Here is a 13,087-nt window from a genome sequence, read left to right as displayed (position 1 = left end):
GGACCTGAAGTCATTAAGATCTGAGTTCAAATCCTGTCTCAGATGCTGTCTGAATGTGGGACTCTGAGCAAGTCACTTAGCTGCTATCTGTCTCAGTTTCTTAATCTGTAAAATGGGGGTAATAGTAGCACCCACCTCCCAGAGTTATTGTGAGGATAAAATGAGATTTGTAAAGTGCTTTGCAAACCACAAAGCACTATATAAATGGAAGCTATTGTCATTATTAATTATTGTCATCCTAGAGGCAACAGAAAGCCATTTGAGTTTATTAAGTAGGTGAGTAGTATGGTCAGTTCTGCTTTTAAGGAAAATCACTTTGGCAACAGCGTGGAGAATGGACTGTTGTGGAAAGAAAATTGAGGCAGGAAGACCAGTTAGGAGACTGTTCCAATCATCTAGCTTTGAGGAGACAAAAGCTTGACCTAAAATAGCATGAGTAAAGAGAAGAGGACAGATGTGAGAGATGGTGTGGAGGAAGAAGATTGGGAAAGTGATTATGTATACAGGATGAATGAAAGTGAATCACAGAGGATAACATCAAGATTACAAGTCTGGGAAACAGGAAGAATAGTGATACCTTTGACCAAAATAGGCAAGCTAGAAAGAGGGGTGGGTTTGTGGGAAAAGATAATGAGTTCTGTTTTGGACATGTTGCATTTCAGGCTTGTCTTTGAGATATCTACTTTGAAATATCCAGTAGACATTTGGGCAATGACTCAAGACTGATATTCAGAGGAGAGACTGGGGTTGGATATATAGATCAGTGAATCATTTTCATAGGGATGAAAATTAAAACCATGGGAGTTGAGGATGTCATTAAGAGAGAAAAATAATAGGGAGTCTCAGACAGCTCTTGAGGAAATCATAAAGTTAAAAGTCTTGATATGGATGATGAAATAGCAAAGGAGCCTGAGAAGGAGCAGTTAGACAGGTAGGAAAAGAACAAGGAGAACAGGGAGGAGAGAAGACAAGGTTTGGAAAAGCTAGTGTAAGAAGTTGGATAAGGAATCACTATGTGAGGAATAAAAAGATTGCCTTGCAGCAGTGAGGGCCCAATTGAAGTTGGATAGCATGAATGTATAATGTACCCAGTCAGTATGGTATTGTGCCTTTCTCTAGCTTTGGTAAGCAGCATAGGAAAGTAAGAGCAAAGGACAGTGGGAATAATATAAGGCTGAGGTTTGACAAGAGATTAGCATCAATAGGACAAGAGGGACAGTGGTTCAGGAGTAGAGGATGGTAAATAGCTGAACTGACTGAAGGAACAAGGTGGGAGAGTGAGGAAGTGGAAATCAGAGCTAGATAACAGTCTGAGAAAAATCCTGTGAGAATAAGGGATTGGAGGTGATGGTGAGAATAGTAATGGATTGAAAAGAGGTCATGGTCACATATAAGGAAGTGGAATAGATGGGAAATGGCAATATCCCATGTGTGACTGTCCCTATGTGTGGCTGAGATGGAATAAAGCAGGTCATGGGACTGAAAGAGACTGAGGAATTGGGAGGGTAGGGAGCAACAACATGGATTTTGAAGTCCTCCAGCATATGGACAGGAGCTAGGCAGGAGAGGAAGCCAGTGGGCCAAGTGCCAAACTCTTTGAGAAAAGAGGGAGAGTGACCTGGGGGCTGGTATACAATAGCCACTACAGTCTAAATTGGGTAGAACATTTTAATTAAGTGAACATCAAAGGAGGGGAAGTTGTTAAGTGATGGTGGCAAGTCTGGAAGTGGCTTTGTGAAATATATTTTTTAAATCTAGGTAAGCCAATCTAACTAATAACTCTGCCAAAAAGGAAATGAGATTAGGCTGACATGACCTGTTCTTGATTAAGTCATGCTGTCTCTTTGTGATCACTGCTCTCCTCTTCTCAATACCCACTACCCATTTCCTTAACAATATGTTCTAGAATTTTGCCACGAATCAAAGTAAAGATCAGTGACCTCTAGTTGGAAGACACCTCTTTCTTATTTTGAAAATGCAAGCAACATTTGCCTTCCCTGCATAGTGTGGCAGCAACGCCATTCTACACAATCTTTCAGAAATTTCTGATGGCAGCTCTGGAATCATGTCTTCCAATCCTTTCTGTACCTTGGGGTGTAGTTTGTCTAGGCCAAATGCCTTAAAATCAGCAAAGACCCCTAGGTTCTCTCTTGCTTTGTCTCTGCTTGTCTTCAATACCCACTCCCTATTAAGTCATTTTAAATCCTCTCCTTTCCAAGTCAAAGAATGTTCTACTTTTATAGTAGCCTAAGAAGTTCTTCTGGTTTTCTGGGTCCATTCGGTTTTGCACCAAGCTTCCTCTCCTCTAGACACACCCATTTCTCTTACCTGGCATGGCATCCCTTTTCTATAATCCTCTATGCCTAGAAACTTCCAGCGTGTAGACAATTAAACAGTACAATCCTCCCTCCACCCAAGCCCCTGCTACTGTTGAACATCCCAGGCTGCCTCAATGTATGGAATGATAGTGGACCCAGGAATCTTACACAATAAATCAGAGAGATACAACATGAAATGGGTGTGACAACATGTCAAATGCAAGATGAGGAGCACTCACATAGGACTATCATGTAATCCCTCTTTCATCCATAGCCTGAGGATCTAGTGACATAATCTCTTGCTTGGTAGGTGCTGGATGCTGCCTTATCTGAAGGGTAAGTGCTATTCCAGCACATTTTCTTTATTCCTACCCAGGATGTCTCACTCTAAGGCGCATAGCCTTCTCTGATGTAACTTAAAATATGCCAAATAAAGGTCTACTGTTTCACATCACTGGCTATTCTAATTCTAATGCAAAGTCCCCTTTAGGACCCAGGAAAATTACAATGTATTAGGACACCTTAGCGGAGAAAATGAAAACAAAATGAGAATTTGGCATCACACTTTTCCATTATCTAGTATCATCATCCTATCAACTCAGAGTACTTCTCTGAATCTTTATTTAATTTTCCTTGGTTTGTTTGTGTTTTCTCTCAATACAGCTTTTAAAAAACATCCATATGTTTTTCCAAAGACTGAATGACTTAGTGGATAATAAGCCAAGCTTGGAGTCAGGAAGTCTTAGATTCAAATCTCTCTTCTCTAATGCATGCTAACTGTGCAACCCTGGTAACACTCTGGGATTTCAGTTTCCTGACCTGTAAAATGGAGAGAGATGGATGCTCAATAATTATGGGTGCTCAAGATCTATGATTCTAAGTCATTTAACTTCTGTGTGTCTCAAGAAATTTGTTTGATCTACATTGGAAGGAGTTTCCTCTGCTGATGAAACAACATCATAGAATTACATCTTTTAAAATGCAAGGAACCTTCAAGGTCATATTATCTAACATATTAAAGAGAAAGAGGAGTTCCAGAGATATTAAATGTTTTGCTCAAGGTCACACAAGCAACAAGGAGAGAAAACAAGATTCAAATCCAGGTCCTCTGACTATTTTGGGATATTCATGTTATCATCATAAGTTTTCTTTGGCTAGTCTTAACTCATTCTGAACATTAACACTCCTATAATTCTTTCAATACTGTAGTATGAGAATCAGGGTGCTATCCCCCTGCTGAGAAAGACATTTGTGAGAACCAGGGTGACATGCCTCCCCCCACCCCAAGAGAAACCATGTGACTAGCATCTGGAAGCTGCCTGGCATCCAGAAGTTACCTCTATTCTTAGACCTCCTGTAAGTCATGTCAATCAATGGACCAACCAATTAGCTTGGAGCTGTGTGTGGAAACTGCCCTGCTTCCTGTTCCCCAGGGGGCTTCTAGGAAAATCTGGTAGGACTCGCTCTCTGGTTCAGGAAGAAGCTGGTGGTAACAGAAACAGGCAGGGTAGACAGATCTCTTAACTTCTGGAAATTCATTCTCTTGGATAGCTAGGAGAAGGCAGCTTTCTCTTTCTCTCTTTGCTAACCCCTAATATACTTTAATAAATGCTTAAAAGCCTAAACTGTTGCTGAATTTAAGAGTAAACCTTAGGGGCAGCTAGATGGCACAGTGGTTAAAGCGCTGGCCCTGGATTCAGGAGTACCTGAGTTCAAATCCAGCCTCAGACACTTAACACTTACTAGCTGTGTGACCCTGGGCAAGTCACTTAACCCCCATTGCCCTGCAAAAACAAAACAAAAAACAAAACAAAAAAAAAAAGAGTAAACCTTAGCTAATTCTCCCACACACACACTGGGGTGGGAGGGGTGGGGGGCGGGAGGCGCAGATAAGGACACACATTAGATTTTAAACATCACAGTAGCATGCTTTTATATTCATCCTTCACTAACTGCTCTAGTTTGCATCTTCTGTATGTGTCTTTTTAAAGCCTATGTTAATGATTTCTTAGGGTGGAGAGGGAGGGAGGAAGAAAATTTGGAACACAAAGTTTTAAAAAATCAAAGTGAAAAAATGTATTTTTTACATCTAACTTGAGGAAAATTCTAAACAAATAAATAAAATAGAAAAAATAGAAAAAAAATTTAAATCCTTTAAAAAAATAAATAAAACCTATGTTAAAGTCTCAAACATTAACATTAGTATCTTTAAACAACTTAACTTTTTTCTCTAATTTCAGCTGTTTCTCTTTAAAACTTCCCATCCCTTTTGGGCTGACCTTCCCTGTTCATGGCTTTCTATGATATCATCTGCACAAGGTGATAATTTTTGTTTTCTCTTTGCGTATACTTATTCTCCTAATTTCTTCTTGTCTTATTGCTATAGCTAATATTTCAAGAATTATAACAATAGTAGTTAAAAATTGACCTCCTTGTTTTGCCCCTGATCTTATTGGAAAAGCATCTAGCATTTCTCTATTACAGATAATGCTAGATGTTGGTTTTAGATAAAAATGTTTTATCATATTAAGGAAAATTCTATTTATTCCTCTACTCTTTAATACCTCAACAGAAATGGATGTTATGTTCTGTCAAAAGATTTTTTCTCGGGGCAGTTAGGTGGTGCAGTGAATAAAGCACGGGCCCTGGCTTCAGGAGTACCTGAGTTCAGATCTGGCCTCAGACCCTTGACACTAGTTGTGTGACCTGGGCAAGTCACTTAACCCCCATTGTTCTGTTTAAAAAAAAAAAAAACCTCCATCTATTGATATCATCATGTGGTTTTTATCTTTATTGTTAATATGGCCTATTATATTTATAATTTTTTAAAATATTAAACCAACTCTGCAATCCTAATATAGCTCCAACCTGGTCATTATGTGAGTATACCAAGTATACCAAATTAAAAAAACAGAATGGGTAAAATGGAAGAGGTGAGAAAAGAGGAAGTGTGCTGCACATTAAGAAAATACACTCCAGTCGGAAAAACAGAAACAAGAGTGGGAATGGGGCCATGTGAAAGCATTTGAATTAACATCAATGTCAACAAAAGAAATGCTAAATTTCAAGTACAAACTACCTGGAGAAAAAGAGGAAATGTATGAAAAGTTCTGGAAACAGATCACAAGCCTGGTACAGAGGCATGAGATAGTAGTAGGGGCAGAGTTCAAAATATGCAGACATATGTGGTATGTCTTTTTCTGCTCAAAGGAGAAGAGCTAATAATTTCTTGACTTTATTTTTTATTGTTCCAAAGGTGGCGGCTACAATAAAGAGAATTCTCATTCTGGATCCAATTCTCACCAATAAAGAGGAACTATTGGTTGGAGTAGAAATTATAAGACTCTTAGGGGGGAAATTACCATTCCATCTTAAAAAATCTGTAATAGAGGAGAGTAAAGTTAGGGATATTCTTATATCCCTCCCAGATTTGAGCAAGCTTATTTCAAACGTTTAAAAGGATGGATAGGTAGGGGTCCATGGACTGGAACTAAATTCGATTGAATTTGAATGCTTAGTAGATGTTCATTAATCTCACACCAATCTTCTATACCCAGCCTGGACAAATATTAGGGGATCATTAATCCCACAATGATGCTCTATGCTGGGGGGATACAAAATATTTATTCAATTACCTGTTGATGCCTTAGCCTGGACTGGGTATACACTAAGTACTCAGAAACATCTCAGGGACCATTCACTTTAGGCATTCAATAATTCACCAGTGACAGTCCTGCCTGAAAAATTAATGGATTCTCCATAATGGCTATTTTTGTTTATTTGGAGCCACCTGGAAAGGGGAGAAGCAGATTCAGAGATCTACATTTGGACAGGAAGAGGAAAAGTCGATAGGTGAGATAGGAATGCCTGGCAATGGAAAGGAAGCAGTTTCTTAATAAATTTCCCTAATAAATACCTTCTCTAGAAGTCATGAAGAATTTTCTGCCCTTTTGACCCATGAGTTCACTTGAAAATTTGGATTTTTTTTCTTCCTATGTATCCCTAGTCCCTAACATGGCCTGCAGCACTTAATAGATGATTAATAAACCACTTACTCATTGATTGATTGATTGAGAGGGCTAAACCACAGAATGAGAAATTGAAGGATGGAGGGCAGAATTTGCCTACTGCACTCATTAATATCCCACTGTTTACTTTTTCCTTTTTTTGGTGGGACAATGAGAGTTAAGTGACATGCCCAGGGTCACACAGCTACTAAGAGTCAAGTGTCTAAGGCTGGCTTTGAACTCAGGTCCTCCTGAATCCAGGACTGGTGGGTGCTTTATTCACTACACCACCTAGCCGCTCCCTATCCCACTGTTTTCTAGGGATGATTCAGGGGTGCCGGGAGATCTGTAAAAGTTTCAGATTTCTTATTGCTTGCTATCTCAACATTAATCACCTCATTGTCATCCCCAACAAATCCATAAAATTACAGAACCTTAGAGCTGAATGGAACCTCCCAGGGCACCTAACTCAAATCCTGCTTGCAGAGAAAGTACCTGTCCAATATTTTTGAAAATACAGCCTCAGAGGGGAAGCTAGGTGGTGCAGTGGATAGAGCACTGGCCCTGAATTCAGGAGGACCTGAGTTCAAATCGGGCCTCAGACACTTGACACTTACTAGCTGTGTGACCCTGGGCAAGTCACTTAACCCCAATTGCCTCATCAAAAAGAAAGAAAGAAAGAAAGAAAGAAAGAAAGAAAGAAAGAAAGAAAGAAAGAAAGGAAGGAAGGAAGGAAGGAAGGAAGGAAGGAAGGAAGGAAGGAAGGAAGGAAGGAAGAAGGAAGAAGGAAGAAGGAAGAAGAAGAAAGAAAGAAAGAAAGAAAGAAAGAAAGAAAGAAAGAAAGAAAGAAAGAAAGAAAGAAAGAAAGAAAGAAAGAAAGAAAAGAAAATACAGCCTCAGTTTGAAGAACACTATGAAAAACCCACTATCTTCCCAAGCAGGCTATTCTCAGACAGCTTTAATTCATTTTGCCCTTATATTAAGCTCTTATATTGGGCTCTACAACTTCTCCCCTCAATTCCTGGACCTGTCTTCTGGAGCCAAGTAAAAAGTTTACTATCTGTGTGACCTTGGATAAATCATTTAACCTTTCTAGGTCTCAATTTCCTCATCTAGATGGCCCAGATGGCCTTTGAGGTTACTTCCAGCCCTAGCTCTAGAGTCCCAAGCTATAGTATGATGATATTCTAGGTCTACTCTCTCTCCTCCATGACGACCCTTCAGATACTTAGACAGTGCCTTTACCCAAATCCTTGTACAGCAGGGTGCCCACTCTCTTCCCCATCCTGCTTTTCTTCCTCAAAATATGCCATTCTTCAAGATTTGGGCTGAGTTTGAGAGAAGACACAAGACTATCCCTTTCCTCCATCTTGGACACAATGCCTCTATCAATGCAGCCTAAGATTACAGTGTGCTGGTGGTTTAGGGTGAGGAGGGAGGCTGGCTGCGGGTCCTTCCTGAAACCTCAGTGCAGGAACGAAAGACAGAGACTCATGACTAGCAGAGACCTGAACTTGAAGGCAAGAGATCTGGATTGAGTCTCTACCACTCAGATACTTTGCCAAACCCCTTCCCCTTCTTTCTCTAGACTCTATTCTCTTCTGTAAGATGAGGGCATTGGATTCCCTACCTAAATTATCTATTAAGTTCCTTCAAGTCTGTGATGTTAAGGGTATGTGGGGGCATGAATAGAGCGGAACCCATGAGGGTCCAAGAGTCCTGTGTCCCCAGCTAACTCCAACTCCCAGAAGAGTGCCATGGAGGAAAATCTGGGGAGAGGGAAAGATAAAAAAGGGAAGCCCCTTGAACAGCCTCAGTTATATATTTTAGGTCATAGTCTCTTTTTGTCTCTCTCTTTCTGTCTCTCTGTCTCTGCTTCCTCTACCTAAGTATTTTCATTTGAGTTTGTGACTTATAATGATTGTTAATTTCCTGGGTTTATTTAGTGATTCTTCACTTTCTCTTTATGTCTCTTTCTGTCTCTCTCTGTCTCTATCTCTGTTTCTGCTTCTTCCTCTGCCTCTCTCTGCCTCTCTCTGTCTCTCTCTTTGTCTCTGTCTCTGTCTGTCTCCCTGTCTCTCCTTCTGTCTCTCTCTCTCTCTCTCTCTCTCTCTCTCTGTCTCTCCATCTCTGTTTCCTTTTTTTTTTTTTTTGGCAGGTCAATGAGGGTTAAGCGACTTGCTGAAGGTCACACAGCTAGTAAATGTCAAGTGTCTGAAGCTGGATTTGAACTCAGGTCCTTCTGAATCCAGGGCCAGTGCTTTATCCACTGCGCCACCTAGCTGCCCCCTAATACCTTTTTCCTTTTTTTTTTTTATTTTTTTTCCTCCCTCTCTGTCTCTCTCTGTCTCTCTGTCTCTCTCTGCCTTTGTGTGTGTGTGTCTCCCATCTATCCATCTCTCTCACCTTCTTGTATTTCTGTTAGATTCCTTGGTCCTTGATAACTGCCATTGACCTCTAAGTCTCTCTCCCCTCCCCACTCACTTGTATCCCATGTTGACTATGTTTGTGATCCATGTTGACAGTAATGATCTGGCCCCTCTAATGGATCACCTCCTTCTCTTCTACTTGTTTCTTTGTCATTGTCTGCCTTGATTCTATCTCTCTGCCTCTGTCTCTTTCCATCCCAGTCTCTCTGTCTCTCTGTCTCTCCCGCTCCCCACTCACCTGCATTTCTGTTTGTGAACATATTGGAAGTAATTCCCTGAACATTGCTAAGTGACCTCCTCCTCCCATCTCTTGCTTACATTAGAGACAAGGGAGCTAATTCTTCAGTCTTTCTCCCTGGTGCTGCTGCAGGGCCATTTCAGAGCTGGTGCAACCCTTTAAAATGATTTTACAAATCCATTTTCCCTCTGCAGGCGGGAGCAGACCATGCTGCTGCTTCCTCCTCATTAATGCTAATTAGTGCACAATTCATGTTTGAGCACGGAGGGGACTGTGTTGGCCCTTCTCCTCCTGGCCTCCAGCATCTGAATCCTAGTGACTGTGGCATCTGCGTGGATTGTACCTAAGCTGACTGAAACCATCATTGAATGGCTAGAAACTAGGGAGCAGGCACAACTGAGGAGCAAAAGTCTTAGGTAGATGGTGAATCTTTCTATTACCAGAAGGAGAAATAAATGTAGGAGTGTTCAGAAACGTGAATCTTCTAGGCTGCCGGCAAAGATGGGTATCGGAAGAAAGGAGATATATTGGACTCTCAGAGCACAGCATCTGAATGGACTTCACAGATGATCCAGTTCAAGCCCCTTCATTTTACAGATGAGCAAATGTCTCCCAGTTAATTAGCGGCAGAGACAGCACTTAAATCTAGGTTTTCTGAAACCAAATCCCCAAAGTCATAGAATCATAGGGCTGCAAGGGACTTTTAAAACCATCTAGTCAAATCTTATATAGATAAGAAAGCTGAGGATGAAGGAGAAGTGACTTGCTTATGGTCACATTGAGAATTGATGACTGCTGTAAGACTTTAACCTGGGACTACTGACTACTAAGCTGGTGTTCTTTCTGCTGGAAATCGAGAGGGATCTGGGTTCAAATCCTGACTCCATGTCTAACTCATGGAAGGCTCTTGGGCAGGTCTCTTCCCGTTCTGGGCCCCACCTTACCTTTTCCTGTGAAATGAAGAAGCTGGATCATTGAATCTCTCATGCTTTTTCCCACTCTGACAGTCCATGGTTCTAAGAGACTTGTCCATTTGCAGGACATTAAGGATAAGGGAAGAGACAGAAAGTCAACCAGACTCTAGAACATGGAGTACTCTAAAGCACTTGGGATATGTGATATGGAATTTCAAAGTTAGAAGGGCCCATCCAAGTTATGGAAGGACATTCATGCTGATGCTCCCTCAAGTAGCTTAACCTCCCAGGTACACAATACAAGGCAGGAGGTAAAATAAAAATATCAGTGGTTCTGAAGTCAGGGAATTTGGGTCCAAAATTTGCATCTGATACTTAGTACCTCTGTGTCTTTGGACAAATAATTTAACCCCCTTAGACCTCAGTTTCCTCCTCTGTAAAATGAAGGGATTGATTTCTGGGGTCTGTAACAGTTCTAGACCTATGATCTAGCAGTCTACTCCTCTATACCACCTCAGTCATACACAGGGATGACCACCCTCAATCTCACCGTCACCCACTTCCATCATGAAAAACTCTGCCATTCCTCTATTGGACCATAACCACATTTTAGTCCATCTCTCCCTATAACTTACCCCTCCTGAACTATTCCTATTCCTCAACGCCATTATGACCTTTAATAACTGTTCCCCTCCCTTCATTATCTAACCATTACCTCTTCCCTGACTCCTCAATCTTAACCCTATATTTAACCAATGTACTCTTGGGTCACTTGCCCCCTTGTTCTACTTCCATTCATTCCTTGCCAGCCCTGGATTACTCCTGCCACTCCTCTCCTCCAATCCTACTCACACACTGCTGCACAAAGCTGGAGTAAGTTACCCAAAGGTATAGATAGGGTACATTATAAATTTGCTATCAAATCTCAACTGAACTCTCAATGTAACAAGGCCATCCTACTGCACCTCCATAGTTGATTCTACTAACCCATTCCTTACAGAAATCATTCCAAACCTCCTCTTCTCTCCTCATTTTCCACATCTTCCTAACCCCTCTTTCAACTGAGGACCTGCCCTCTTACCGTACTGAGAAATGGAGGCCATTGGCCATGAGCTCCCTGTTCTCCCCCATTTTTTATCTCAAGACCACTTGACAACATCACCCACACACACAAACACACTCTTTCCTCCTTTCTCCTTGAAGACCAATTTGAATCCCTCTTCCCTTTGACAGTATTTCCAATTCTTGAAGCTTTCTCTTCTCCAGACTAAGCCTTCTTACTCTCATGGCATCTTTTTGAATTCCCTCTCCATCCTGTTCATCCTCCTGTAAACATGCTTATCCAGGTGCTGCCTTGGTGTCCAGACCTGGACACATCATCCACCCAGCTGCCTCTGGAAGTCCTTGACATTCTGCCCTACTACTCCTTTGGAGCTCTCCAGGTCCTGAAACCACCTGACCTAAGCATTGAGCAACTATTTGGGATTCTTATTATCCCACTTCTCTCTACCTAGAACCTGTAAGGGATAAAACTAAATGTGTGTAGCTATCCTATCTGTCCCCTTGTGGGGAAAGCTAACTAGGAAAACAGTTTAGCAGTTTAGGTATTAAACATTTATTAAAATATGTTAGAGGTGGGGCTGCTAGGTGGCGCAGTGGATAGAGCACCGGCCCTGGAGTCAGGAGGACCTGAGTTCAAATCCGACCTCAGACACTTAACACTTACTAGCTGTGTGACCCTGGGCAAGTCACTTAACCCCAATTGCCTCACTGAAGAAAAAAAATATATATATATATAAATATATATATATATATATATATGTTAGAGGTTAACAAAGAGAACAAGTGTCTCTGAAAGAATAGGAAAACCCTAACTACCTCAACCACTCTTGGTTCAGTTGCCAACCCCACAAGGTTCCAACTACCCACTGACAAAACCAACTGCCTCCCACACTGCTTCAAGCTGATTGTTTGAGAGTGGTCTCATGTTGATGTGAGGTAACTTCGGGAAACTGAGGCAGGGGGCCTCGGGTAATAATAATATTCTCACAAACCTCATCAAACTTCATTTGCCTGACTGACCAATAACCAAATACCTGCTAACTCGCTTGAAGCAAAGGACCTTAGAATGACAAAATCTCAAAGTAGAATGGGAGCCCAAATCATCTTCTCTATAATTCTCCTCTTTAAGTTTGGGGCGACCATTTGTTGGATATATTGTAGAGGAGATTCTTGTTCAGGGTTAGGTTGGTCCAGGTGATCTCTGGGCTTCGTGAGGTTCTGAGATCCTGTGATTCTCCTTTTAGTTCTGCCTTCTGGGGCTAAGACTACACACCTAATCCTTCTTCAACATGGCAGCCTTTCAAATACTTGAAGACAGACCTCATTTCCCTCTAGGTCTTCTCTTCTTTCAAATAATCTTCAGATAACATGATCTTGAGGCCCTTCACCATCCAGTTCTCCCTTCTCTGGACATAGGCCAGATGGTCAATGTCTCTCCTAAAATGTAGACCCAAGAAATAAATGCAGTACTCCTGAGACAGATTAAAAAGCAGTGATCACCCTGACTGGCCTGAATTTGCCCTCTCACACAGGCTTCCAAGAAGTTTGTTGAGTATCACCCAGTCATAGGAGACAGCATGGTGCAGGGGAAAGAACACTGGATTTGGTGTCAAAAGATCCACCTCTGTGATCTTGGGCAAGTTACTTAACCTCTCTAACTCTCATCTTCCTGGCCTGTAAAATGAAGAGATTGGGCTAGATCATCTCTGATGTTCCTTTCACCTCCAAATGTGTGATCTTATGAACTTTTCAACTCAACAGATACCTTGCCTCCTAGAAAACATCCAATGCTTTAGCCAGGATCCTGGATCCATTACGTACACTTCTTCATTCACTTATATCACAGACATTTCCTGTCCTGTACTAATTAATATTTTTATCATCAACTTGGATAAAGGCAAAGATAGCATATTTGTCAAATTGGCAGATAATACAAAGCCAGAAGGGAAAGCTAACAAGGTGGATGACAGAATCAGATTCCAAAAAAATCTAGACCGGCCAGAACATGGACCCAAATCAAATTCAATGAAATTTAATGAAGATAAATATAAAGTCTGACATTTGGGGGTTTTCTAAGCTTCCACAAATACAAAACAGGGAAAAACTTGGTTAGACAACA

Source organism: Dromiciops gliroides, chromosome 6, assembly GCF_019393635.1.
Source record: "Dromiciops gliroides isolate mDroGli1 chromosome 6, mDroGli1.pri, whole genome shotgun sequence".
Lineage (NCBI taxonomy): Eukaryota > Metazoa > Chordata > Mammalia > Microbiotheria > Microbiotheriidae > Dromiciops > Dromiciops gliroides.
This window is presented reverse-complemented; position numbering follows the sequence as displayed.